At 44.7% G+C, this 6,011-nt stretch overlaps 1 long non-coding RNA gene across 1 annotated transcript; it reads right to left on the reverse strand.

The window, feature by feature from the left end:
• Window positions 1-201: 201 nt before the first annotated feature.
• LOC129715922 (uncharacterized) lies at window positions 202-5,796 on the reverse strand. The gene is made up of 4 exons (XR_008726569.1): window positions 5,710-5,796; window positions 2,047-2,113; window positions 1,175-1,236; window positions 202-229 (listed from the first exon to the last, which is right to left on the reverse strand). It is a non-coding gene; the product is annotated as an uncharacterized LOC129715922 (long non-coding RNA).
• Between the last annotated feature and the right edge of the window lie 215 nt (window positions 5,797-6,011).

Raw genomic sequence — 6,011 nt, forward strand, 5'->3', positions numbered from 1 at the left:
AGAGAGAACCTGCAAACTCCGCACAGGCAGCAGCCCCGCGGTCGGGATGGAACCCGGTCTCTGGAGCCGAGGAGGAGGGGACTCTACCGCTGCGCCATCGTGATGGCTCGCTAGCGCTGAGTTCCTGCCCAAACCCCCCTCCCCACCCACCTCCCCCTCCTCCCCTCAAACGCTCTCGAGTTCGAGAACGGGAAATCCTTACCTGAGCCTTCTTGCTTTTGGTTACAGCCTGTAGGGTGGAGAGGGGGTGGGTGGAGGAGGAGAGGGGGGTGGAGAGGGGAGGGGAGGGAGGGGAGGGAGAGGAGAGGAGAGGAGAGGAGAGGAGAGGAGGAGGAGGGGAGGAGAGGAGAGGAGAGAGAGGAGAGGAGAGGGGAGGGGAGGGGAGGGGAGTGAGGAGAGGAGAGGGAGAGGAGAGAGGAGAGGGAGAGGAGAGGGGAGGAGAGGGGAGCAGAGGAGAGGAGGGGGGAGGGGAGGAGAGGGAAGGAGAGGAGAGGAGAGGGGAGGAGAGGGAGAGGAGGATGGAGAGGAGAATAAGGAGGACTGTTCAGTAACTTGAGTTTTAAATCTAGGATCATTTTACATATAAAGGTCATACTTGGTTACATTTTATTTCTGCACAAAAGCTTTTCACTGTACCTCACTGTACTGGTGACATAGAAACATAGACAATAGGTGCAGGAGTAGAGGCCATTCGGCCCTTCGAGCCTGCACCATTCGCCATTCAATATGATCATGGCTGATCATCCAACTCAGTATCCTGTACCTGCCTTCTCTCCATACCCCTTGATCCCTTTAGCCACAAGGGCCACATCTAACTCCCTCTTAAATATAGCCAATGAACTGTGCCTCAACTACCCTCTGTGGCAGAGAGTTCCAGAGATTCACCACTCTGTGTGAAAAAAGTTCTTCTCATCTCGGTTTTAAAGGATTTCCCCCTTATCCTTAAGCTGTGGCCCCTTGTCCTGGACCTCCCCAACATCGGGAACGAAGCTGACGAACAGCTAGACTGACCCACAATCTCTCAGAGATCCTCTCCCCCTATCTCTCATCTCTCCTCCACCCTCCCCCTCTGTCCTCCACCTCTCTCTCCGCTCCCCCACCCCCTCCTATCCCCCCCTTTGGTGCAGCGCGGAGTGGGGACGGGGAGGGGGGGGAAGAGACGGAAGGTCCTCACCTTCTGAGCCTTGGCCAGGTCCTTCTCAATGTTGGTGCATCTCAGACGCAGCGAGCTGACCTCTGCAGGAGGAGGAGAGGGGCAGAGAGGAGGGGGGGTGGGGGGGGGGAGGGGGGGAGGGGGGGGGGGACACACACACCCACACACACACACACACAGACAGAGACACGTCACACACAGACACACACACACAGAGAGACACACACACGCACACACACACACACACACAGAGACACACACACACACAGAGACACACACACACAGACACACACACACGCACACACACACAGACACACAGACACAGAGAGAGACACACACACAGACACACACAGACACACACACACACACACACACACACACACACACACACACACACACACACACACACACACACACACACACACACACACACACACACACACACACACACACACACACACACACACACACACACACACACACACACACACACACACACACACACACACACACACAAACACACACAAACACACAGACACAGACACGCAGAAACACAAACACACAGCGACAGACAGAGACAGACAGACACAGAGAGAGACAGACAGACACAGAGACACAGAGACACACAGAGAGAGACACACACACAAAGAGACACACACACACACACAAGAGAGAGAGAGAGCGAGAGAGACAGAGCGAGCACAGAGAGAGAGACAGAGAGAGACAGAGAGAGACAGAGAGAGACACACACACAAAATCTACTTTCACTCACATGCACACACATATACAGACACACACACACATAGAGAGACACACACACACAGAGAGACACACACACACACACACACAAACCAGAGACACACACAGACACACACACACACAGCCTCCCTCACCAGAGTTTTGCTTGCGGAGTTCGTCGGCGAGCTGGTAGTTCTGTGTCCTCAGCTCCAACAGCTGGGCCTGGGGGAAGAGAGAGAGAGAGAGTGAGAGAGGGGAGGAGTGAGAGAGGGGGGGGGGAGAGAGAGAGAGAGAGAGGGGTGACCCCGAGGTACTGACAGCTCCTTCCCCTTCACACCCCGACTCACGCACACGCAAGACTCACTAACACTCCATTCAGCGTCATGTTATAAGATCATAAGTGATAGGAGCAGAATGAGGCCGTTCGGCCCATCGACTCCACTCCGCTATTCAATCACGGCTGATCTATCTCTCCCTCCCAACCCCATTCTCCTGCCTTCTCCCCATAACCCCTGACACCCGCACTGATGGAAGAAGAGGGAGAGATATCTCTGGCTTAAAAATACAGAGGATTTGTGGCTCCACTAGACCTTCCAGCCAGCACCGCCATTCAAGTGATCACGGTATGATCATCCCCAATCAGTACCGTTCCTGCCTTCTCCAGCATATCCCATGATCAGGGAGAAATCTTAAGAGAGGATCTAACTCTCTCTTGAAAGGAATCCCAGACAAATGGAGACAGGCAGAGGGAAGGAAATCCACAGACTCCAACTCACCAATCTCTGTGAGAAAAAGTGGGAGGGAAAGAACGTTCTAAATGGCGAGGATCTTAAAGGGAAGTGGCGTGGTGTGTGTGTGAAAAAAGTGTGGGTGGTGGTGGGTGTGGACTCCCCCCAACATCGGGGGAAAGCATGTTTCCTGCCTCTAGTGTGTCCCAAAACCCTTAATAAAGGAGATACATGCTTCAGATGAGATATCCTATCATCCTTCTAAAACTCCACAGAGGGTACAAGCCCACAGCTGCTCACATTCTCTCAGCATATGACAGTCACCCGCCATCCCCGGGAAATTAAACTGGTGAACCTACGCATGGGGAAAACCTCAATAGCAAGAATGTCCTTCCTCAAAGGAGGGGACCAAAACTGCAAGGGCAGAGACTCCAGGTGTGAGGGGGACCAGGGGGGACAACATTAAGAGGTATAGAAGCTCAATATATACAAAATTTAAATGAATCTAACGTGTAAATGAAACTATTTAAGAGTCTATACAAGATAAAACAGATCACACAGGTGAATGTGTCATCCAGGTGAGGTCAGAGCTACCTGTGGACACAGGTGTAGAGGGGGGGACAGTATTGGCAGGGGGACACAGAGGGGGGTGTAGAGGGGGGACAGTATTGGCAGGGGGACACACAGGGACCGGGCTGGGCATATTTTGTCATTGCACATTAATAGGTAATAAGCTCAACATAAAACATTTAAATGAATAAATAAAATGACTTAATAAAAATAATAATACATTTTATTTATGGGCGCCTTTCAAGAGTCTCAAGGACACCTTACAAACATTTAGCAGGTAGAGGAAACACATGTAAGGGGAATGAAATAAATAGTAGAGACATGACTAGTACACAAAGTAAAGACAGAATTCAATTCAAAACACTTAATAGGCAATAAGCTCAATACAAAACATATAAATTAATAAATAAATTGACTTAATATATATATATTACTATTATTAATAATATATTTTTATTGTTATAGCACATCATTTGCACTTTAAGTGGCAATAAGCTCAACATACAACATTTAAATGAATAAATAAAATAACTTAAGAAGTAATAAGTACAATATACAACATATAAATGAATAAATAAAATCACATTTATAGGTGATAAGCTCAATATACAACATTTAAATGAATAAATAAAATAACTTAAGAAGTAATAAGCTCAATATACAACATTTAAATGAATAAATAAAATAACTTAAGAAGTAATAAGTACAATACAAAAGCTCATATAAATTAATAAATAAATTGACTTAATAGGCAATAAGCTCAACATAAAACACATTTAAATGAATAAATAAAATGACTTAAGAGGTGATAAGCTCAATATAAAACATTTAAATGAATAAATAAAATAACTTAAGTAATAAGCTCAATACAAAACATATAAATGAATAAATAAAATGACTTAATAGGTGATAAGCTCAATATACAACATTTAAATGAATCTAACGTGTAAATGAAACTAATAGAGTCTATACAAGATAAAACAGATCACACAGGTGAATGTGTCATCCAGGTGAGGTCAGAGCTACCTGTGGACACAGGTGTAGAGGGGGGGGGGGACTTAGTGGGGGGGGTATTGGCAGGGGGACACACAGGGACTGGGCTGGGCATATTATTATTATTATTAATAATATATTTTATTGTTATAGCACATCAGTTGCACTTTAAGTGGCAATAAGCTCAACATAAAACATTTAAATGAATAAATAAAATCACTTAAGAGGTAATATGCTCAATATAAAACATTTAAATGAATAAATAAAATGACATATTATTATTATTATTAATAATATATTTTATTGTCATAGCACATCAGTTGCACATTAATAGGCAATAAGCTCAACATAAAACATTTAAATGAATAAATAAAATCACATTAAGAGGCAATAAGCTCAATATAAAACATATAAATGAATAAATAAAATGACTTAATAGGTAATAAGCTCAATATAAAACATTTAAATGAATAAATAAAATCACATTTAGAGGTAATAAGCTCAATATAAAACATATAAATGAATAAATAAAATGACTTAATAGGTGATAAGCTCAATATACAACATTTAAATGAATAAATAAAATGACATATTATTATTATTACTATTATTAATAATATATTTTAATGTCATAGCACATCAGTTGCACATTAAGTTGCAATAAGCTCAACATACAACATTTAAATGTATAAATAAAATAACTTAAGAAGTAATAAGCACAATACAAAACATATAAATGTATAAATAAAATAAGTAGTAATAAGTACAATACAAAACATATAAATTAATAAATAAATTGACTTAATAGGCAATATGTTCAATATACAACATTTAAATGAATAAATAAAATAACTTAAGAAGTAATAAGCTCAATATACAACATTTAAATGAATAAATAAAATGACTTAAGAGGTAATAAGCTCAATATACAACATTTAAATGAATAAATAAAATAACTTAAGTAATAAGCTCAATACAAAACATATAAATTAATAAATAAATTGACTTAATAGGCAATATGCTCAATATAAAACATTTAAATGAATAAATAAAATCATATTAAGAGGCAAATAGCTCAATATACAACATTTAAATGAATCTAACGTGTGAATGAAACTATGTAATAGAGTCTATACAAGATTAAAACAGAGATACACAGGTGAATGGTGTCATCCAGGTGAGGGGAGAGAGGGGAGCGTGGACACAGGTGTAGAGAGAAGGGGGGGGACAGTATGGGGGGGGAATACAGAGTGGGGGGGGGGGCACCGGGGGACAGTATTGGCAGGGGGACAGAACCGCCCGCAGTGAGAGGGCCCAATGAACGTCCCTTCCCCGGGGTGAGGCCGCCGCTACTCGAGGAAGGCCGGGGATGAGAGAAGGGCGGCTAGCGCCAGAAGAAAGAGACATTCGGCGGGTCTCCGCCCCCCAGGCCGGCGCCGGGGGCTGGGAGACGGCGAGGGGGTTGGGCCGGGGCCGGGGGCCGCCTGGGGCCGGGGGTCGAGGCGTCTCCGCGTGTGTAGGCCTCACCTGCATCCGCTCGAACTCGGCGTCGGATAGAGCCTGCGCCATCTTGGTTGCTTCTCCCTCCCCTGGGGGGGCGGGCGGGGGCGGCAAACACGGGATTAATCACGCGGTCCCCCCCGTCACACAACGATATACGCGCCCGACCGGGTGGGACCGGGTGGGAACGGAGAGGGGGGAAGTGAGAGAGAAACAAAGGAGGGTGGAAAGGAGGGAAGGGAGAGAGGAGAAGGAAAGGAAGGAAGGAAGGGAAGGGGAGGAAGAGCAGATGAAAAGAGGGAGAGAGAAAGAAAGAGGAAGAAAGAGAA

This window comes from Leucoraja erinacea, unplaced genomic scaffold (assembly GCF_028641065.1).
Source record: "Leucoraja erinacea ecotype New England unplaced genomic scaffold, Leri_hhj_1 Leri_1520S, whole genome shotgun sequence".
Lineage (NCBI taxonomy): Eukaryota > Metazoa > Chordata > Chondrichthyes > Rajiformes > Rajidae > Leucoraja > Leucoraja erinaceus.